This window comes from Sphaerodactylus townsendi, linkage group LG06, assembly GCF_021028975.2.
Source record: "Sphaerodactylus townsendi isolate TG3544 linkage group LG06, MPM_Stown_v2.3, whole genome shotgun sequence".
NCBI lineage: Eukaryota > Metazoa > Chordata > Lepidosauria > Squamata > Sphaerodactylidae > Sphaerodactylus > Sphaerodactylus townsendi.
In genome coordinates this window covers 9,158,207-9,181,295 of record NC_059430.1, presented here as the reverse complement: position 1 = coordinate 9,181,295, position 23,089 = coordinate 9,158,207, and positions in this window count along the sequence as shown.

Below are 23,089 nucleotides of genomic sequence, written 5' to 3'. Positions count from 1 at the left end.
ACTTGCCCACTAGAGCATAGGTGTCCAAACGCTCAGCCCCTCCAGATGTTATGGACTACAGTTCCCATCATCCCCTGCCAGCAATGTGCTGGCAGGGGATGATAGGAACTGTAGTCCATAACATCTGGAGGGCTGCGAGTTTGACACCTATGCCTTAGAGTTCAGTGAATGGATGAAGGAGGGTCCAAGCAGGATGTACCAGGCAAATCTCAGTGCACATGTGCGGTTGCCAACTTGGGCTGGACAGTTCCTGGAGATTCAAGGGGATGGAGCCTAGGAAGATCTGGGTCTAGGGAGGGGAGCACCTCAGCGGAGCATTAGAGCACCACAGAGTACATTTTCCCTTCTTCAAGCTGCCATTTTCTTGAGGGGAACCGATCTTGCTCATCTGGGCCATCACCTGGAGGTTAGTAGTAATAGCAACACAAAAGGTGGGTTTTATGGGGGAGGGGGCTCGTGGATGTAGGACCCAGGCCATGCAGGGCTTTCAGGCTGGAAATGCACACACAAGCTCTACATCAGGGGTCTGCAACCTGCGGCTCTCCAGATGTTCATGGACTACAATTCCCATCAGCCCCTGCCAGCATGGCCAATCGGAGAGCCGCAGGTTGCCGAACATCTGGAGACCCCTGCTCTACATGGAACCAACCTGGTAGCCAATAAAATTCCGGCACAAGTAGTGGACTGTGTTTCCACTTTCTGCCACTAGATGGCACTAGTGAAAGAGGCCAGTCTCCATGGGCATTCCCCCGCCAGCGAGTTGCAGTAGCCAGTCCCGGAGGGTACTGAAGCAGGAACGATGGGAACCAGGTCCTCATTTTCCAATAGGGTGGCCAACATCCAGGTGGTACCTGGAGATCTTCCACTATTGCAATTGAACTTCAGACGAGCAAGATCTGTTTCCCGGGAGAAAATGGCTGCCTTGGAGGATGGGCTTCCAGAAGCTTGTAAACACAACTGACCAACCAACATCCTTTCTCCCTGCTGCCATCCCCAGGAGGATCACAAGAGTCATAGTTGGCCCCAAATCGATCCTTGACAGGATTATTTATTTATTGCCTTACTCCCTCGATACCCCGCGTTTCTCTCCAGTGCATCTTACATCATTTCCCTCTCCTCAAAACAACCCTGTAAGATTTGCTAGAATGAGCTTCTGTGACTGGCCCAAGGTTAACCCAACAAACTTCCATGGCTTAGCAGGGACTTAGACCAAGATTCCCCCCATCCTAACCCTAACCCTAGCCCTAGCCCTAACCCTAACCCTTCCCCACCCCTAGTCACACCTTCCAATCCTCCCCACCCAAGCCTTACCTTCTAACACAGTGGTTCTCAACCTTCCTGATGCCGCGACCCTTTAATACAGTTCCTCATGTTGTGGTGACCCCCAACCCTAACATTTATCCATTTTACAGATGGAGAACACTGATGCAGAGAGTCTTAGGTGACCCCTGTGAAAGGGTCGTTCGACCCACAGGTTGAGAGTCGCTGGTCTAACACTCCCCCGCCCCAAACCTCACCTTGCCAACCCTCCCATCCCCATCCCCCACCTTGCTACCCTGCCCCACCCCAACACGAACCTGCTAACCCTACCCACCCTCATGCTCTCGTACAACCATCCCCACCCCTAGCCACATTTTCCATCCCCACCACCCTAAGCCTTACCTTTCAACCCCCCAAGCCTCACCTTGCCACCCTGCCCCACTAGAATCCTCACCTTTCTGACTTCCCCAGCTGAAGCCTCCCATTCCGCCCTCTCCCAATCTATCACCCCAAGCCTGCTCTTTCAACCCTCCTGCCACCCCAAGCCACTCTGCTCCATCTTCCTCCACTCCAGCTCTCCCCTTGCTACCCTCCCCTTACCCCATTCCTCTCTACCCTGCACCTATCCTCACCTTCCTTCCTACCTTAAGCCACACTCTTCAACCTGTCCCACCCCTGAGCCACAGATGCACATGCAGGTAAGTGACCCACGCAGGTAAGGGACCCTCGTACCTTTGGGACTGCATTACCCCATACGTCCCCACTCGGCCTCTGCATTCAGCAGAGGCCAATTTGCTGGTGGTCCCCGGCCCCTCGATGATGCGGCTGGCCTCTACACAGGCCAGGACTTTCACAGCCCTGGCCCCGGCCTGGTGGAACACCCTTCCTCCAGCTGTCCGGGCCCTGCGGGACCTTGGTGAGTTCTGCAGGGTCTGTAAGACTGTGCTGTTCCACCGGGCCTTTGGGGTGTCCAGCCACTGATATGGTGCCCCCTTACTGCTCTTTGCCTTGGTGCTGCTACATCAGTCCCCTCATATTGAGGGGCCCGCCGTATAAAAATCTAATAAATAAATAAATACATACATACATACATACATACATACATACATACATACATACATACATACATACATACATACATACATACATACATACATAAATTTAAAAAAGTGTCACACCTTGAGCAAGGGTAGGGTGGAGGCTGCTACAGCCCCACTAAACCCCATTGCTGGGGAGGTCCTTCCTCTTCTACCCTTTTCTAGGGATCACTGCATCTCCCCATGGGTGGGGCCCAAAACTCAGATTTTGCCCCAGGCTGCATTTTTTCCTAGCTACGCCTCTGCAAAGAGGACATTGCTTTGGGTGTTTCCTGGGAAGGAAATCCCATCCGTGCTCTTCGGGTATCCTTAGGGGCAAGGCCATATTATCCAAAAGGCAGACTAGGCTGAAGTTCCACTGAGCTTTTGGAGTGTCCAGCCACTGAAAGTGCCCCCTTCCATTCCCATGGAATTAGGGTCCATTATCATCTATAGGACCCATCCTTTCTTCTCTCCTCTCAGGAGGGTTTAAGGAAGACTTTTGCGGGCGTGGTTCATATGTTATATGCTGCATTTTAATTTACATTATTGAGAGCTTATTTTGTATTTTATTTTTATGTCGTTCACCGCCCAGAGCCCTTCGGGGGTAGGACGGTATATAAGTCTGAAAAATAAATAGATAGATAGATAGATAGATAGATAGATAGATAGATAGATAGATAGATAGATAGATAGATAGATAGATAGATAGATAGATAGATAGATAGATAGATAGATAGATAGATAGATAGATAGATAGATAGATATTGTCGAAGGCTTTCACGGCCGGAATCACTTGGGTGCTGTGTGGTTTCCGGGCTGTATGGCCGTGTTCTAGCAGCATTCTCTCCTGACGTTTTGCCTGCATCTGTGGCTGGCATCTTCAGAGGATCTGATGTTGGGAAAGCAAGTGGAGTATATATATCTGTTGGAGTGTCCAGGGTGGGTGGAGAAACATAGTCTGTGAGTAACAAAGAAGGCAACCAGGTCAATAGTTGAGGGCATCTGAATAGAAGTATGAGTAACAATGAAGACTATATCATGGGAGTGTCTGAATAGAAGTATGAGTAACAATGAAGACTATAGCATGGGAGTGTCAATGGAGATAGCAAGGTCACTGGTGGGAGCATCTGAATAGAAGTATCCTGGCCTTTGTTTCTTTTGTCTATGGTCATCCTGTGTTTGTGTGGAGCTGGTTAGACACTGTCTTGACTCTAGTATTTTTCAACACTGGCAGCCAAGTTCTGTTTATTTTCATAGTTTCTTCCTTCCTGTTAAAATTGTCCATGTGCTTATGGATTTCAATTGCTTCTCTGTGTAGTCTGACGTAGTGACTTTCAGAGTGGTCCAGAATTTCTGTTTTTTCAAATAATATTCTATGTCCAGGTTGGTTTATCATGTGTTCTGCTATGAACACGGCCATACAGCCCGGAAACCACACAGCACCCAAGATAGATAGATAGATAGATAGATAGATAGATAGATAGATAGATAGATAGATAGATAGATAGATAGATAGATAGATAGATAGATAGATAGATAGATAGATAGATAGATAGATAGATAGATAGATAGATAGATAGATAGATAGATAGATAGATAGATAGATAGATAGATAGATAGATAGATAGATAGATAGATAGATAGATAGATAGATAGATAGATAGATAGATAGATAGATAGATAGATAGATAGATAGATAAGCCTAGGGGCCCTGTTTATTCTAAACTTCACCACTTACCTGTGGGATGTTACACAATCCCTGCGATTCTTTTTGTACAGCCATATGCTGGCCAACTGAGGTTCGTTTTGAGTGTCTGGGGAAGGCAGTGGGCCAATAGCACGCTAGCACCAGGGTTGTGATGTCCTGCCGCCTCTTTCCTTATTACCCTGCCGTGAGCAATAAAGTCTAGTTGAATCTCGACGGCGCGCTCTCGAAAGTTCCCACAAGCCATTGGGACCAGCTGAAAGCAGTTTATAAATTTTTAAAAAGAACAAACGGCCGCCAACATGTACAAGCACAAAGTCAGGATTTCGAAACAGAAAAGAAAAGGAAGAATGATTGCGCTGCGAGAAAAGAGGTCAGCAGACTTTATTTCAACGAGGCGTCGGTGTCTGTGTGAATACTGTCGATGCAAATAATGGCTTGAGCATGAGCTCTGCTTCCCCAAATACCTGGGAGGAGGAGGAGGAGGAGGAGGAGGAGGAGGAGGAGGAGGAGAAAAAGAAAAAGAAGAAGAAGAAGAAGAAGAGGAGGAGGAGGAGGAGGAGGAGGAGGAGGAGGAGGAGGAGGAGGAGGAAGAAGAAGAGGAAGAGGAAGACGACAACGACTTTGGATTTATACCCAACTTTTCTCTCCTGTAAGGAGACTCAAGGGGCTTATGAACTCCTTTCCCTTCCTCTCCCCACAACAGACACCTTGTGAGATAGGTGGGCCTGAGAGAGTTCAGAGAGAGCTGTGATTGGCCCAAGGTCACCCAGCAGGAACGTAGGAGTGCAGAAACACACCTGGTTCACCAAATCAGCCTCTGCCATTCAGGTGGAGGAGTGGGGAATCAAACCCAGTTCTCCAGACTAGTGTGCACCTGGTCTTAGCCACTACACCACGCTGGCACTTAGGGGCCCCGCCATAGGTTATTATGGCACTTTCTTAGGTGGGCCGCAACAGCCTGGGAAGATGGATTTGTTGGCTTATATCCGGAAGAACTCATCGCAGAGAAAGTTCAGGGCAAGGCAACGAAGGTGACCTGGGACCTGAAATGCTATTCCTACAAGAAAAATTAACAAGAGCTCGAGGAGAGAATGCACGGGCCAAGACTTATTCTCTTTACCCCCAAGAGGGTGAGGCTAGGTCTCGCGAGCTTAAAGTTACAGGAGGATTAGATCGCCATTGGACCGTAGGACAAACTTCCCAATGGTTAGAGCACGATGAAAACAACTACCTATAAGGGCTCCATCAATGGAGATCTTGAAGCATGAGCTTCAGTTATGTTAAGCGAGGGGCTGGGGGGCTTTGTGGCCGGGTGACCTTAATGGACCACACAGTCCAATTCGGCAGAAAGCAACTTAACACATGTGTCTGTTTCGGGGAGTCTAGGTTTGTACTTTCTGCACCGAGCGGAGACGAATAAGGCACCTTCTAACGCTATGCCCCTGCGATTCTCCACAATTTGCAAGCGGTTAAACGTCTGGAAAGCATCCCAAAACAGCTAAATGGGGCGGCTGTGTGTGTGTGTGTGTGTGTGTGTGTGTGTGGAGTGAACAAACATCCAAAAGAAATTTGCCAAAATAGGACTTTGAAGACAAATGTTCCTTTAAGAACATAAGAACATAAGAACTGGCCTGCTGGATCAGACCAGAGTCCATCTAGTCCAGCACTCTGCTACTCGCAGGGGCCCACCAGGTGCCTTGGGGAGCTCACAGGCAGGAGGTGAAAGCAAGGGCCTTCTGCTGCTGCTGCTCTTGAGCACCTGGTCTGCTAAGGCATTTGCAATCTGAGATCAAGGCAGATAAAGACTGGTAGCCATAGATCGACTTCTCCTCCATAAATCTGTCCAAGCCCCTTTTAAAGCCATCCTGGTTAGTGGCCACCACCACCTCCTGTGGCAGCATATTCCAAACACCAATCACACGTTGTGTGAAGAAGTGTTTCCTTTTATTAGTCTCCGTTCACTTGTTATTACTCATTTGTGCATCAAACCCATCTCTGATCTCCAGGGACGCTTTTGGATGTAAATAGATGGGCCGGCATGTTCCGAATCACCTGATATCGTTCCATCGGCACACGTCCGGAAACCCCCCCGCCAGATCAGAAGTGTGTTGACTGAGTCAGAGATGAAACTTTATTTTAAAAAAGATTCACACACCAGCAGGCTTGGAAGGAAACCAAGCTATTTGTCAGATGGCTTTTTTTCAGGTCTTCGGGGCGGAAGGATGCCGTGTGTATGAAACACTCGGACGCGATTGTTCTTATCGCTGCCTGCTAAATGAGGGCCATTTTTCCTGCCCTCTTAGCGGTCTCCCTGGATGAGCCGCGGCTCTCAAATCGCATCTTCTCACCCTGAAGGCCGGGAGCTCTGCCACGGTAATCGAGCTCAGCCCTCGCAGCCCAAACAACAGGCCGGCTTTCAACTTTCCCCCGCTGTTTGCGGAGTTTTTTCCCCTAATCGCTCGGTTTCACTCACATCTTCTGGGCCCACCGAATAAGGCGAAAAACATCAGATGCTCCCCAAATAGGGAGCGCATCATTTCTGGAGAACCGGCAAAGGATAAACCTGAAGAGGTTGTATGAAAAGATGCAGTGTTGTTCAATGGTTGGAGCATTGGACCTCCCCCCCCCCACAGTCGAGTCACAACTGACATATGGAGAACCATAGAGTTTCCAAGGCAAGAGATGTTTCAAGGTGGGGATCATTAGGAAAGGAATTGAGAATAAAACTGCAAAGATTGTCATGCCCTTATATAAAGCCGTGGTGTGACCGCACTTGGAGTCCTGTGTTCAGTTCTGGTCGCCGCATCTCAAAAAGGATATCGAAGAGATAGAAAAAGTTCAGAGAAGGGCAACGAGGATGATTGAAGGATTGGAGCACCTTCCTTATGAGGAGAGGCTGCAGCGTTTGGGACTCTTTAGTTTGGAGAGGTTGATGTTTGATGTTATATGTGAAGAAAGTAAACCATTTTGTTTTCAAAATTTGTTGTTGCAAACTCATTCCAAGTTCTGCCCCACAGAACCCACAGATATAGGTTACATTAACATTCAAACAAGATCTGGACCAACACTCATCAGGGATGCTCTGGGCTGATCCTGCCTCGATCAAGGGGTTGGACTAGATGGCCTCTACGGTCCCCTTCGAACTCTAGGATTCTGTGATTCCGCACCTCTTTGGGCAACGTCCGCTTTCGTTTCCCTCACACGATCCATCACAGGCGTTCAGCATCTTGCTAAACCTCTCTGCAGGACTCTCCTTTGCTCGGCATGCTCCGGTGCGGAAAATTTGCTGCCCCTTTGGCTTCTGAGCCTCCTCTCCGTGTGTCGTCGGATCAAAACCTGCCTTTGAAGAGTTGACAGAAGGCACAGCAGGAACTGGGCCAGCTGCCAGGGAGAGACGTCAAGGATGGCTGGAGGTGAGAACGCCGTGCGGGAAAGAGGAGAGATTTGTTTTGCGGTGTTAAGTCAACAGGTTCCTGGCAGCCCCTGCCCATCAGCGATGGTTTCAGTCTCAGGGTCTAAATGTCCTCAAGGGGAAAAAAATGGTGGTGAAAACGGAGAAGAAGGAGAGTTTGGTTTTATATGCCGCCTTTCTCTCCTGTAAGGAGACTCAAGGCGGCTTACAAGCTCCTTTCCCTTCCTCTCCCTACAACAGACACCTTGTGAGGCAGGTGGGGGCTGAGAGAGCTCCAAAGAACTGTGACTAGCCCAAGGTCACCCAGCAGGAATGTAGGAGTGCGGAAACACATCTGGTTCACCAGAGAAGCTTCTGCCACTCAGGTGGAGGAGTGGGGAATCAAACCCGGTTCTCCAGATTAGAATCCACCTGCTCTTAACCACTACACCACGCTGGCTCTCAGAAATAGAAGGGCAACAGCAGAAGTCTCTTACCAGTCAAACATAAATGGTGGATGTTACTTATTATGCTGGTTAGGATAAATAGGTTCCATGCAAACTGTGTATGAGCCCTACTGTGGCAATGATGCAGAAGGTGTTTGCAGAAGAAGAAGAAGAAGAAGAAGAAGAAGAAGAAGAAGAAGAAGAAGAAGAAGAAGAAGAAGAAGAAGAAGAAGAAGAAGAAGAAGAAGAAGAAGAAGAAGAAGAAGAAGAAGAAGAAAAGGAGTAGTAGTAGTAGTAGTTTGGATTTACATCCCCTCTTTCTCTCCTGCAGGAGACTCAAAGGGGCTGACAATCTCCTTGCCCTTCCCCCTCACAACAAACACCCTGTGAGATGGGTGGGGCTGAGAGAGCTCCGAGAAGCTGTGACTAGCCCAAGGTCACCCAGCTGGCATGTGTGGGAGTGCCCAGGCTAATCTAAATTCCCCAGATAAGCCTCCACAGCTCAGGCGGCAGAGCTGGGAATCAAACCCAGTTCCTCCAGATTAGATACACGAGCTCTTAACCTCCTACACTACTGCTGCTCCTTTGAGCATGTGTAACCTCAGCTTGTGGGTTCTGTGGGGCAGTACTTGGAAGGAGTTGCAAAGAACCAAATTTAAACAAAACAGTTTACTTCTCTTTACAAATAACATTAAACATCAACATTTAACATTATAATTCAAGGTCCTGTTCAGGTTGCATTTCAAGTCCTTCTAGTTACAGTCTACTGATACTGCCAAGTCCAATTCTTCTTTGCAAGTGGGTTGGCTCCTGAAGACTCCAAGGGCTTGGTGAACAGGATGCAACATGATGAAGGTTTCCAGGAGAACTCTCACCCATTACAACCACAAAAAGAAACCCTTAACAAGGTGTCAAGGGCTTATCCAACCAAGGTCCGAGTCTGGTAGCCTTGTTTTCTCCAAAGAGCTTTGCAGCCTTTCTGCTGCTCTGAGTCTCCACCCCCTTACTGGTTCAACCCATTCTGGGCATGGGGGTTACACACGCACAAACAGAGTTCATCATGTGGGGGGTGGAATTGCCCCCCCACACACACACATCTAGGCTGGCCTGGGCCGCTGGGCTCGATTATTAGCATTAAACCTAAGACCTAGTTTTGGGGAAGCCATATAGGTAACCCTGTTAAGCACTGTTAAACCCCACGCAAAGAACTAAAGCACGATCCTTTACCTGGGAGTAAGCTCAGTTGCTGGCAATGGGGCTTGTTTCTGAGTAAACCCTCCTAGGGTCATGAATCACCCAGTCGAAGAGTTGCATGGTTGCTTCAAAGCAAAGCCACCTTTTACCACCAAGCTTACTCCCGAGTAACGCACGCCTCGGAGCCAACCATTTCCTCTAAACTAGAACCTCAGTATTCAGGTTAAATTGCAGGGTTGGCACTCCGGATGTGATGGACTACAATTCCCATCAGCCCCTGCCAGTATAGCCAATTGGCTGATGGGAATTGTAGTCCATAACATCTGGAATGCCAAAGGTTCGCCACCACGGTCCTAAAGGCTCAGATGTAAGCAGGTGGATAAAGTCCACCCTCCTCGGGCTATGTAATAACTACCCATTTTCGCGTTTCTTTTTGCTTAATATTACATGGGTCTTTGCATTGCACAAGTTGGTGGGGTGGAAACAAAAGGGAAGCGCGGGGCGCTAATTCCTTTTGTTCGGCTCATCGCTTTTCTTTCTTTCCTTGGGAGGGCCTAATTGTGCCTTATTACGTATTTAAATGCCTTCACGGTACATTGTATGCTGTAGTTTTATGCTGTGAGCAGGCTGGGCCCTGTTCTGAGCAAGGGATAAAATTGAATCTATATAATTTCGTCAGGCAGTCGGGTCCTACATTGGAAACTCTGGGAGTTCGTCCAGTCCATTCCTAGTTACTTCCCCTCTGCATTTCTAGGATTTCTCTGAAAAAGAGAAGTCTGAAACGATCTTAATGGAGATGTGCAGCATCATTTGTCCATGCGTGACCCCTGATGGGTATCATGTAAGGCTGTCTACATGGGTATCATGTAAGGAGCAGCAGTGGCCATTAGGAAGGGATTAAGAGCACCATTCGAATGTATCCTAATCTGGAGCGAACCCTAGGGGTTTGATTCAGCTCTGCCGCCTGGGCTAATGGAGGTTATCTGGAGGAATTCAGATGTAGCCTGTGCACTCCACACACACACGCCAGCTGGGTGACCTTGGGCTAGTCACAGCTTCTCGGAGCTCTCTCAGCCCCACCTACCTCACAGGGTGTTTGTTGTGAGGGGGGAAGGGCAAGGAGATTGTCATCCCCTTTGAGTCTCCTGCAGGAGAGAAAGAGGGGATGTAAATCCAAACTACTACTACTACTACTCCTTTTCTTCTTCTTCTTCTTCTTCTTCTTCTTCTTCTTCTTCTTCTTCTTCTTCTTCTTCTTCTTCTTCTTCTTCTTCTTCTTCTTCTTCTTCTTCTTCTTCTTCTTCTTCTTCTTCTTCTATGTCCAGCCAGGTTGTGGAGTTCTCCTGGAATTACAGCAAATCTCCAGACTACTAGGGTCATACTCTGTCTCAGAAAAATATGTTAGCATGGTCAGTTGAGGCGCAGCAGCTGAGGAAATTGTATGCTTCCACCTTAGAATATAGTTCCAAACAAATATGAGTATTATCGTTCAGATTACCTCCTGCAGCATCGCCCACCCATTTGAGCGGCATGATGTCGTATGGTTAAACTGAATGCCAAAATGTATTTTTACTTTCAAACTTTCAAGCAGATCGGGGGGAGCAGGGCTAGGTGGGCACTGGGACCCAGGCGGAGCATTCTACAACAAAGAAGGTTCGGCATGAATGAGCTCTGCGGAGGAGGAATATACAACTCTACTAACATTTTTTTTTCTGACTTTGGTGCTCCTAGGAAAATGGCAGCTTTGGAGGATGGATCTAAGGCAGTGGTGGCGAACCTATGGCATGGGTGCCAGAGGTGGCACTCAGAGCCCTCTCTGTGGGCAAGCGCAAACAGAGTTGCCCCCCCCCACACACACACACGCACACATCTAGGCTGGCCTGGGCCGCTGGGCTCGATTATTGGCATTAAACCTAAGACCTAGTTTTGGGGAAGCAGTGTAGGTGAACCCTGATGGCTACTACAACCCACCCTTTCGATTTTCAGGTGCCAAGAACCCAAAGCGCGATCCTTTACCTGGGAGTAAGCTTGGTTGCTGGCAATGGGGCTTGCTTCTAAACCCTCCTAGGGTCATGATTCACCCGTTGGAAGAGTTGCACAGTTGCCTCAAAGCCAAGCCACCGACTACCACCAAGCTTACTCCCAAGTAACACACGCCAGGGGCATTGGGATCGATGGCTTTGAAGGCCCTGGAATCTTACTCCCAGCTCTGCCGCCTGAGCTGTGGAGGCTTATCTGGTGAACTAGATTAGCCTGTGCACTCCCACACACGCCAGCTGGGTGACCTTGGGCTAGTCACAGCTTCTCGGAGCTCTCTCAGCCCCACCTATCTCACAGGGTGTGAGGGGGGAAGGTCAAGGAGATTGTAAGCCCCGTTGAGTTTCCTGCAGGAGAGAAAGGGGGGATATAAATCCAAACTCTTCTTCTTCTTCTTCTTGGGCCTTTTCCAAAATGCCCTCGGGATTTAATTGCATGCCATTTATGTTAAGCAAAAAGCTAAATCACAGGCCATCAAAAGTTCCAGAAATAAAGCTTTATTGTTTGCTGGCGAGAGAAACGGGGCTCGTGCCCGCTAAGTGTTTCTCTGTGGAACTCTGCCAAATGCAATTTCTACGCAGAAACAAGCAAGAATCAGGCTTTTCCGAATCATGTTCTAAATTAATTAGTTGATACCCTGTCCAGTTGTACTGGATATGTCTGGTTTTTCTTGCACGTTTTACAATCTTCTACTACGCACGTTTGCTGACATGTTTGCAGGGGCGTAATGCCCACGGGGACACATGGGGTCATATGTCCCTGGGCGGCTGCCATTTGGTCATGTGGGGGCAGAAAATCACCCCCCCACACACACACACACTCTAGCCTGGGCTGCCCCTGCCAGCTGACTTGGTTTTCCTCGCACAGCAGCAAGGCGGCCTTCTTCATGCTGGAGGTTGGCAACTCTACTGCCAGCTCTGAGTTGGGGACAGTGCTGGTGATTTGGGGATGGACTTTTGAGAGATGCGATGCCACAGAAATCAACTCTCCAGAGCAGTCAATCGATGTTTATTAGCCATAGGCCCTACACACATAAAAAGAAGCCCTACTCCCCACAATTTACAAAAGTATGAAACACGTTGTGAGAGTTTTTCAAACAACAGAGTGTAGAAGCAATACAGTTCTATAACGTTAAATTACCAAAGAGGAATATCGTATATTTAATTATAACAGGGTCTGATGGTAATTTTAAGGGTTTTTTTTTTAAACCACCTTTAATACAACTTAGCTTATGTGGTTTGAACATCAGTGAAACTTTCTCTGATCTTTGCCGCTAAAAACATAAATATCGCGACTTTGGATGTAACCAGAGGTGGGATCCCACTGGTTCTCGCCACTTCTCTAGAAGTGGTTACTAATTTTTTCCGAGCGCCGAGAAGGGGTTACTAAAGCAACCTCCCTGCCCAATAGGGACTGGAGGGGCGTGTGCGCGGCGGCGCCACTGTTTGAATCCCACCACCATCGGAACCTGTTATTAAAATTTTTGGATCCCACCACTGGATGTAACCTCAGCATACACATCAGCATACACATCTCAAAAGGTTGAAGTTCCTTAATAGTAAAAGGAAAATTTACAGAAGTGAGGATAGCAAGGTGAGGATACATGATCTTGCCCCCACATTGAATAGTTTCAACTTTCATTGCCCCTATCTGAACGGTGTGCCTCTGTCTATTCTCCTTTATGCCGATGATGCAGTTTTATTATCAAGAACAAGATCTGGTCTCAGAAACATGCTGACTAAGTGTGGTGAATACTGTTCAAACAACAGGTTGGTCATTAACCCAATCAAGTCTAAAATTGTGGTCTTTTCCAATGTTTTTAGACCTCCAAGATGGTCTCTCCAAGGTGCTGACATCGAGCAAGTTAAATTGTTCAAATACCTTGGGATAATATTCCATCATAAGTCAACCTGGACCACACACAGAGATAACACCCTTAAAGCCTGCAAAAATTTATCCGCTGCAGCACTGAAGTTTTTTTTTTTAACATACACATCAGCCATCAGAAAGCAAACTTTCTCTTCCTCGCTGCCTGTCAGGCCTGACAGGATATCATTGATATATTTGTTGCGGATAGCAGAATAAAAAGGGCAGTGAAGTGTGTGGTGTATTATGTCCCCACTCTGATTTAAGTTACATCTGCATGCCCGTAGCTCTCTTGGTATTTCAGCATATCTCCCCAGTAAATGTTCTGATTTAAACGTCTGCTATCTCTGGGAAGTGAATCATTTTCTTAGGTTTGCTTCTTTGTCCAAAGCAGTCGTTTTCTCCAAAGAAAGTGATCTCAGTTAGCTGGAGAGCCACTAATATTCCGGGAGGTCCCCGGGCCATTCTTGGAAACTGGCAGCCCTAGCTTGCTAGTCCATTCTTAGAAGACCCAACTGGATTCTGCACTTGAGAATCGACCTAGGTTCGACCTGGGTCCCTGAACAGTACTGACCCAGGTTGACTCCGTTGTTACTCCGCACAGCAGCTGAGGTCGTTCCACCTAGAGCTGAGCTCAGAGGGCGGGATCACCTCGCCGCCTATTAGTTGCTTGTTCCCGATTGGCTGCTGTTCTACAGCAGGAAACGTGAACGTGCGTCCCTTTTTATTGTTTTTTTTACATAATGACGTAGCCACAAAGCAGTGCTCTACTAGCTAAAAGCAGCATGTAAACGTGCGCTGTTCATACGTAGGGCCGTCGCTTCGTATACAAGAAGGAAAATGTTTTTTAAAAGGCGTGCTTTTCCCTGCCCCGAGTCTCCCGTTCTGCGCATGCCCAAAACACTGAACTGTGATTGGCTGAACGGGAGAGTTGCAGCGAGGACAATCCCCCACTTTACCGGCTTCGACCTGAGTTCAACCTAGGTTTGCTGAAAAAGTTGTACCTCCCAGGTGGAGTTGGAAATTTGACAGTTAGAGGGGGCAAAGCTGGGACGGACCCGCATCGAACTCAGCGGTTGTGGGGAGCACTAAGGTTGAACCCAGGTTGAACCTAGGCCGATTCAGTGGGGAATCGACCCCAGAGATCCTTTGCTGAACTTTCGGCATCATTCGGCAATCAACCGCTCCGCTACGGCCCTACAGAAAACGCTGGCATCGAGCCCCGGGTTGAAACTTCCGTCAGCTGCTTCGCTGCCACTTCTCTTCCCCGGCAATAACTCACATGTAGCCTAGGCTTCCCCGGAGACATGAAGGCTGAGTTTAATTTAAAAGGTATATTGGCGCACTAATAGGACTCTAAGAATGGAATGAAGCGAATTCGATAGCTGCAGGGCTGTAATCAACAGAGAGGCACGATATTTCAGCTTTGGCTGGTAGGTGAAGGTTTGAGTTGTAGCCAGAGCCCCAGAGCTCGTTTTTTTCTTGCCACAGGGCTGGGGGCAAATGTCTGTCTTATTTTGGGCATCATGTTTTTGTCTTTCTAGGGACGCCACCGGCTCGTGGTAGTCTGATTTACTTGCCATGGGCAGAATTAGGGTTGCTACTCTGTGCCCTGGCAAACCACGGACCCTCCGGCCATATGCTGTAATCCTAGACAGACCTTCATCCTTCATTGGCATTTAAATAATACACAATAAACAGAATAAAAAAAACTAACTCACGGTAATCTACTTTTCGAGCGTTAACGACTTCTGCAAAGGACTTAGCAGCCGTGGCAGTAATCTCAGGAGTAAGTTCATTTAACAAAAATTGGACAAGGCTATCCTTAATTTGTGAGATCTTTGGAACGAGCCAAAGAAAGGAGAAGATTACTGCATGGAGCTACATGCAATTCAGAATATGATGGATTGAGTCCAGAGAGCTTGGGGGACTTCTATCTAATACTTTAGGAACTGTTGGAACTTGTCGCGTTGATGTGGCATTGAAATACCCATTCGCAGAGAACTGCTACTGTACCTAATGGTCACAGCATTCTACTGGAGAGCTCACGAAAACGTCTCATTATCTCGAATGGTGTTTTAGAATGCCTTTTTCTGGATATTTTTGCACTCCTTAAGGAGGTGTACAGCTATTGTAACCACTAACCAAAGTCCCTCATGTATGCCGACTATCAACAGTAAATGACTGTATCATTAAATCTAATCTGTGTTTCTCCGTTTTTATTACTATTGTACTGTTGTCTATGCCAATAAAGGCTTGCTTCTTCTAATCTGTGTTTCATTGCACAGTTAAAAACAAAAAGAATTCCTAAATCATCATAGTTTCTATGTATGCAATTGTATTTTCTGTATATGTACATTGTTAGTGGTTTGTATTTTTTATAATTTTTGATTATTTTGTATTTACGCATGTTTATAGCTGTTTTAGATAGTAGTGCACTTATATTCACTTTTCAATTCACTTAGTAAATTAGTAAGTATGGAAGTTTGTGTGTCTGGGTTCTTAAGCAGCAGGGCTGGCGGTGTTTTTTGTTTATTGCGAACCAGGTTTGTTTCCCCGTTCCTACGCATGAAGCCTGCTGGGTGACCTGGGGCTAGTCACAGTTCTCTTCAAACTCTTTCAGCCCCACCCACCTCACAAGGTGCCTGCTAAGGGAAGGGAAGAAGAAGAAGAAGAAGAAGAGTTTGGATATATATCCCCCCTTTCTCTCCTGTAGTAGACTCAAAGGGGCTTACAATCTCCTTGCCCTTCCCCCCTCACAACAAACACCCTGTGAGGTGGGTGGGGCTGAGAGAGCTCCGAGAAGCTGTGACTAGCCCAAGGTCACCCAGCTGGCGTGTGTGGGAGTGCGCAGGCTAATCTGAATTCCCCAGATAAGCCTCCACAGCTCAGGCGGCAGAGCTGGGAATCAAACCCCGTTCCTCCAGATTAGATACATGAGCTCTTAACCTCCTACGCCACTGCTGCAATTGTAAGCTGCTTGGAGAAAAGCGGGGTGGAAAAACCAACTTTTCTTGTTTAATTTTTCTGATGAATTATAAATGACACCAGGGTATTATTGTGGCACATTAAGGAAAAATCACGATCAAGTGGTTAATATGATCATTTAGTGCAAAGACCAGCACCTATTAAGCATTCCTCATTAGGCAAAGCGCTGCTTGTTTTTAAAGATGCAAATGCTTCAAGCTAATGAAGCCGTCGATTTGCAACATGCTCAGATAAGAAGCGCTCTCTGTGCCTGAAGCAGCATCGCCCATCATTTCTTGTGATAGAGATGACTGTGAGCAGCTAAACAAGAGTGGCCAACTACACCCTTGAAAAATCCTCGGAGGAGGAGGAGGAGGAGGAGAAGGAGGAGGAGGAGGAGGAGGAGGAGGAGGAGGAGGAGGAGGAGGAGGAGGAGAAGGAGGAGGAGGAGGAGGAGGAGGAGGAGGAGGAGGAGGAGGAGGAGGAGGAGGAGGAGGAGGAGGAGAGGAGGAGGAGGAGAAGGAGGAGGAGGAGGAGGAGGAGGAGGAGGAGGAGGAGGAGGAGAGGAGAGTGGAGAGAGGAGAGAGAGATGCGACGATAACCTGCCTTTCTCTACCGGAAGGAGTCTTAAAGTGGCTTGCAAACTCCTTTCCCCTTTTTTTGCCACAAGAGACACCTTGTGAGTGTAACCTCTATCTGTGGGTTCTGTGGGGCAGAACTTGGAATGAGTTTGCAACAACAAATTTTTTAAAACAAAATGGTTTACTTTCTTAACATACAACATATAACATCAACATTTAACATCACACTTCAAGGTCCTGTTCAGGTTGCATTTTCAAGTCCTTATATTTACAGTCTACTGATACTGCCAAGTCCAATTCTTCTTTGCAAGTGGGTTGGCTCCTGAAGACTCCAAGGGCTTGATGAACAGGATTCAACAAGATGAAGGTTTCCAGGAGAACTCTCACCCATTACAACCACAAAAAGAAGCCCTGAAACAATCAACTCCAACATTTACAACATAGCAAAAACAAACAACTCCCTTCCCAGTAGTTCCCAACAACATTGCAGTTACCTTAACAAGGTGTTAAGGGCTTATAGAAATCAAGGTCCAAGTCTGGTAGCCTTGTCTCCTCCAAACTACATGAGCTCTGCAGCCTCTTGCTGCTTTGAGTCTCCACCCCTTACTGGGTCAACCCATTCTGAGCATGGGGGTTACAGGCGCGTGTACTGTGATGGCAGCTGCTGCCCAAACAATAGACTTGCTCAAGGTCACCCAGCAGGCTCCCCATGACATGACCTTATACTGAGCAGACCCTCGGTCCATGAAGGTCAAAATTGTCCAATCAGACTGGACAACTCTCCAGGGTCTCAGTTAGGATCCTTTCACATTACCACTGATCACATCCTACAACTGCAGATACCAGGGACGACAGCAGCAGCAGCAGCAGCAGCAGCAGCAGCAGCAGCAGCAGCAGCAGCAGCAGCAGCAGCAGCAGCAGCAGCAGAAGAAGAAGAAGAAGAAGAAGAAGAGGAGGAGGAGGAGGAGGAGGAGGAGGAGGAGGAGGAGGAGGAGGAGTAGTTTGGATTTATATCCCCCCCTTTCTCTCCTGTAGGAGACTCAAAGGGGCTTACAAACTCCTTGCCCTTCCCCCCTCACAACAAACACCCTGTGAGGTGGGTGGGGCTGAGAGAGCTCCGAGAAGCTGTGACTAGCCCAAGGTCACCCAGCTGGCGTGTGTGGGAGTGCACAGGCTACTCTGAATTCCCCAGATAAGCCTCCACAGCTCAGGCGGCAGAGCTAGGAATCAAACCCGGTTCCTCCAGATTAGATACACGAGCTCTTAACCTCCTACGCCACTGCTGGAGCCTGCGACCTTGGGCATGCCAAGCAGACGCTGTACCACTGAGCCACTGCCCTGAAAAAACAACCCAATCCGGGTTGATCTGGGTTCTACCAGTCTTTGTTCCGGCACAGAAGCACTGGACCAAAAATATAAGGATGGATGGGTGGACTTGACTTGAGCTCCTTCCTGTCCGCACGGGCTCCGGTGTCGCGTGGTTGCTAAGATCCAGTCTTCCAATTTCAATGTTACCGTGCGGGGAACCGAGCAGCCGTGCCGGATTTCAGACAAAGGCTGGAGACAGGGGTCCCTCCTGGACAAAGGCCTCCCGAGAAGCTCGTTCATTATCTCCAAGATCCCTGCAAATTGAGGAAGGAGGGCCGCCTCCCCCTCCTCGGAGCATTCGGGCCTGATTAAATCACCCCATTAGCTAATGCTGCATTAGCCCTCCATTAAGCCAAAGCGTCTCGAGATCCCGCAGGGGCTCCGGCCATAAAAGAGAGCGAGGAAGACCCTCTGCGCCTCGTTCTGCAGAGCTGCATCACCGGTGATATCACTGGAAATGCCCGTGTTGGAGCTTCGCCTGCGGGCTGGCGAGAATACCCGTGGCTTCCGCATGCCAAGGGAAAAGCTCCTCATTCTCAGGGCTGGCGCCAGTCTCTCTCTCTCTCTCTCTCTCTCTGCTGATCCGTACTTCAAGGCACTAAGAGACTTCCATCACGGTGGTGAAGACTCTGGTAGTTATTGCCTGAGCTGCACTTAATGTCGCGTTAAGTGCAGTTCAGGTGGGGGCGGGCACGAAAGGCAAGGTAGGAGCGAGCATGAAGCTCTGCAGCTTCTACTGAAGCTATGGAAGGCCGAGAGCCGGATAGTGAAGCAAGGGACTCGGAGATGGGTGGCCGGCAGCAGGCCGTTTACATCAGTGGTGGGATCCCAAAATTTTAGTAACGGGTTCCCACGGTGGTGGGATTCAAACTGTGGCGTAGTGCCAATGGGGCTGGGCGGGGCACGGCAGGGGCGTGACCGGGCATTCTGGGGGCGGGGCATTCCTGGGCAGGACTGTGGCAAGGACGCAGCCGCTGCGCCGGTCCTTGGGCGGGAAACGAATGCACGCAGGCGCAGGCTGCCACGCACGCCGGTGCACCTCCTGCTAGACTGCTTCAAGTTCTGCGCGCTACTGCTGAGAGGAGGGGCGTGACTAAGGCAAAAATCACGTGGCAAAACCACCCATTAGTAACCCCCTCTCGGCACACAGAAAGAATTAGTAACCTACTCTCGGGAACCTGTGAGAACCTGCTGGATCCCACCTCTGATTGACACCCACCAGGATAACCACAGGTGCCACGTTGGAGATGCAGGTTGTAATCTATTAATAGTTTCGGGGGAGGACAGGAGGATGACCCCAAGACTGTGCTCGTTCCTGGAACCAGGTTACACCCCCCCCCACATTTACGCTCAGTTGCAAGTCTGCATGTTGCATTCCCCATACTGAGCAAGACCACATTGCGCAGAGCCCGATAGACATATGGCACACAAATGCAGCCATATACTTTAGGGAACCATTCTGTGCAGTCAGGAAGGGGGTGCAAGCAGGGGATAAGGATGATCTAGGGGGACTCTCCTATCTTTAAATGTCTTAATTTAAATAATTTATCGCACTCCAGCCACCGAGAGCCGCGGGCGCATTGCGTCAAAAATGGCAATCAATCAGTTTGTGCTATGGACGAGTATGATCTATCTGTGATAGGGGGTATGAAAAATGCATGAAAGATCAAACCGAGGGAAATGCAGGCGGAACAAAATATGGCTGTCTGTTAAGTAAACCCTTCCTATGTATCTGTCACCAGGGATGCCCACTAGGGATTTCAGCATCCCGCAGATCCTTTTGCTCGGCTCCCGATAGCTTTAACACGAAGTTATAGGGACGACTTCGGAATAAGTTTATTTCTCCGTGCCATGGGTTATAGCCAGAGAATGTCAGTGACCGACATGGTGCAATAAAACCAATGGCCCTAAAATCAGCCAAGCAAACACTCAGCTAACAAAATCTACCGCACATTTATAGCTGTAGTAAATAGAAAGGAAATACAGTGGAACCTCGGTTTTCGTTGGCAATCTGTCCGAAAAGAATCGATGAAAACCGAAACCGATGAAAACCGAGGCAAACTTCTCCATAGGAATCAATGTAAATCCAATTAATCCGTTCTAGGCACTCCAAAAAACATACCCAAAACACATTTTTTGGGGGGGGGGGGGGTGGGGGGGGGGTGGGGGGGGGGGGGGGGGGGGGGCCTTGGGGGGGGCACAGGGGGGGAGAGGGGGGGGGGGGGGGGGGGGGGGGGGGGGGGGGGGGGGGGGGGGGTGGGGGAGGGGGGGGTGGGGGGGGGGGGGGTGGGGGGGGGGGGGGGAGGGGGGGGGGGGGGGTGGGGGGGGGGGGGGGTGGGGGGGGGGGGGGGTGGGGGGGGGGGGGGGTGGGGGGGGGGGGGGGTGGGGGGGGGGGGGGGTGGGGGGGGGGGGGGGTGGGGGGGGGGGGGGGTGGGGGGGGGGGGGGGTGGGGGGGGGGGGGGGTGGGGGGGGGGGGGGGTGGGGGGGGGGGGGGGTGGGGGGGGGGGGGGGTGGGGGGGGGGGGGGGTGGGGGGGGGGGGGGGTGGGGGGGGGGGGGGGTGGGGGGGGGGGGGGGTGGGGGGGGGGGGGGGTGGGGGGGGGGGGGGGTGGGGGGGGGGGGGGGTGGGGGGGGGGGGGGGTGGGGGGGGGGGGGGGTGGGGGGGGGGGGGGGTGGGGGGGGGGGGGGGTGGGGGGGGGGGGGGGTGGGGGGGGGGGGGGGTGGGGGGGGGGGGGGGTGGGGGGGGGGGGGGGTGGGGGGGGGGGGGGGTGGGGGGGGGGGGGGGTGGGGGGGGGGGGGGGTGGGGGGGGGGGGGGGTGGGGGGGGGGGGGGGTGGGGGGGGGGGGGGGTGGGGGGGGGGGGGGGTGGGGGGGGGGGGGGGTGGGGGGGGGGGGGGGTGGGGGGGGGGGGGGGTGGGGGGGGGGGGGGGTGGGGGGGGGGGGGGGTGGGGGGGGGGGGGGGTGGGGGGGGGGGGGGGTGGGGGGGGGGGGGGGTGGGGGGGGGGGGGGGTGGGGGGGGGGGGGGGTGGGGGGGGGGGGGGGTGGGGGGGGGGGGGGGTGGGGGGGGGGGGGGGTGGGGGGGGGGGGGGGTGGGGGGGGGGGGGGGTGGGGGGGGGGGGGGGTGGGGGGGGGGGGGGGTGGGGGGGGGGGGGGGTGGGGGGGGGGGGGGGTGGGGGGGGGGGGGGGTGGGGGGGGGGGGGGGTGGGGGGGGGGGGGGGTGGGGGGGGGGGGGGGTGGGGGGGGGGGGGGGTGGGGGGGGGGGGGGGTGGGGGGGGGGGGGGGTGGGGGGGGGGGGGGGTGGGGGGGGGGGGGGGTGGGGGGGGGGGGGGGTGGGGGGGGGGGGGGGTGGGGGGGGGGGGGGGTGGGGGGGGGGGGGGGTGGGGGGGGGGGGGGGTGGGGGGGGGGGGGGGTGGGGGGGGGGGGGGGTGGGGGGGGGGGGGGGTGGGGGGGGGGGGGGGTGGGGGGGGGGGGGGGTGGGGGGGGGGGGGGGTGGGGGGGGGGGGGGGTGGGGGGGGGGGGGGGTGGGGGGGGGGGGGGGTGGGGGGGGGGGGGGGTGGGGGGGGGGGGGGGTGGGGGGGGGGGGGGGTGGGGGGGGGGGGGGGTGGGGGGGGGGGGGGGTGGGGGGGGGGGGGGGTGGGGGGGGGGGGGGGTGGGGGGGGGGGGGGGTGGGGGGGGGGGGGGGTGGGGGGGGGGGGGGGTGGGGGGGGGGGGGGGTGGGGGGGGGGGGGGGTGGGGGGGGGGGGGGGTGGGGGGGGGGGGGGGTGGGGGGGGGGGGGGGTGGGGGGGGGGGGGGGTGGGGGGGGGGGGGGGTGGGGGGGGGGGGGGGTGGGGGGGGGGGGGGGTGGGGGGGGGGGGGGGTGGGGGGGGGGGGGGGTGGGGGGGGGGGGGGGTGGGGGGGGGGGGGGGTGGGGGGGGGGGGGGGTGGGGGGGGGGGGGGGTGGGGGGGGGGGGGGGTGGGGGGGGGGGGGGGTGGGGGGGGGGGGGGGTGGGGGGGGGGGGGGGTGGGGGGGGGGGGGGGTGGGGGGGGGGGGGGGTGGGGGGGGGGGGGGGTGGGGGGGGGGGGGGGTGGGGGGGGGGGGGGGTGGGGGGGGGGGGGGGTGGGGGGGGGGGGGGGTGGGGGGGGGGGGGGGTGGGGGGGGGGGGGGGTGGGGGGGGGGGGGGGTGGGGGGGGGGGGGGGTGGGGGGGGGGGGGGGTGGGGGGGGGGGGGGGTGGGGGGGGGGGGGGGTGGGGGGGGGGGGGGGTGGGGGGGGGGGGGGGTGGGGGGGGGGGGGGGTGGGGGGGGGGGGGGGTGGGGGGGGGGGGGGGTGGGGGGGGGGGGGGGTGGGGGGGGGGGGGGGTGGGGGGGGGGGGGGGTGGGGGGGGGGGGGGGTGGGGGGGGGGGGGGGTGGGGGGGGGGGGGGGTGGGGGGGGGGGGGGGTGGGGGGGGGGGGGGGTGGGGGGGGGGGGGGGTGGGGGGGGGGGGGGGTGGGGGGGGGGGGGGGTGGGGGGGGGGGGGGGTGGGGGGGGGGGGGGGTGGGGGGGGGGGGGGGTGGGGGGGGGGGGGGGTGGGGGGGGGGGGGGGTGGGGGGGGGGGGGGGTGGGGGGGGGGGGGGGTGGGGGGGGGGGGGGGTGGGGGGGGGGGGGGGTGGGGGGGGGGGGGGGTGGGGGGGGGGGGGGGTGGGGGGGGGGGGGGGTGGGGGGGGGGGGGGGTGGGGGGGGGGGGGGGTGGGGGGGGGGGGGGGTGGGGGGGGGGGGGGGTGGGGGGGGGGGGGGGTGGGGGGGGGGGGGGGTGGGGGGGGGGGGGGGTGGGGGGGGGGGGGGGTGGGGGGGGGGGGGGGTGGGGGGGGGGGGGGGTGGGGGGGGGGGGGGGTGGGGGGGGGGGGGGGTGGGGGGGGGGGGGGGTGGGGGGGGGGGGGGGTGGGGGGGGGGGGGGGTGGGGGGGGGGGGGGGTGGGGGGGGGGGGGGGTGGGGGGGGGGGGGGGTGGGGGGGGGGGGGGGTGGGGGGGGGGGGGGGTGGGGGGGGGGGGGGGTGGGGGGGGGGGGGGGGGGGGGGGGGGGGGGGGGGGGGGGGGGGGGGGGGGGGGGGGGGGGGGGGGGGGGGGGGGGGGGGTGGGCGGGGTGGGGGGGGGGGAGGGGGGGGGGCGGGGGGGGGGGGGGGTGGGGGGGGGTGCAGAGAAGGGCAACAAGGATGATTGAGGGACTGGAGCACCTTCCT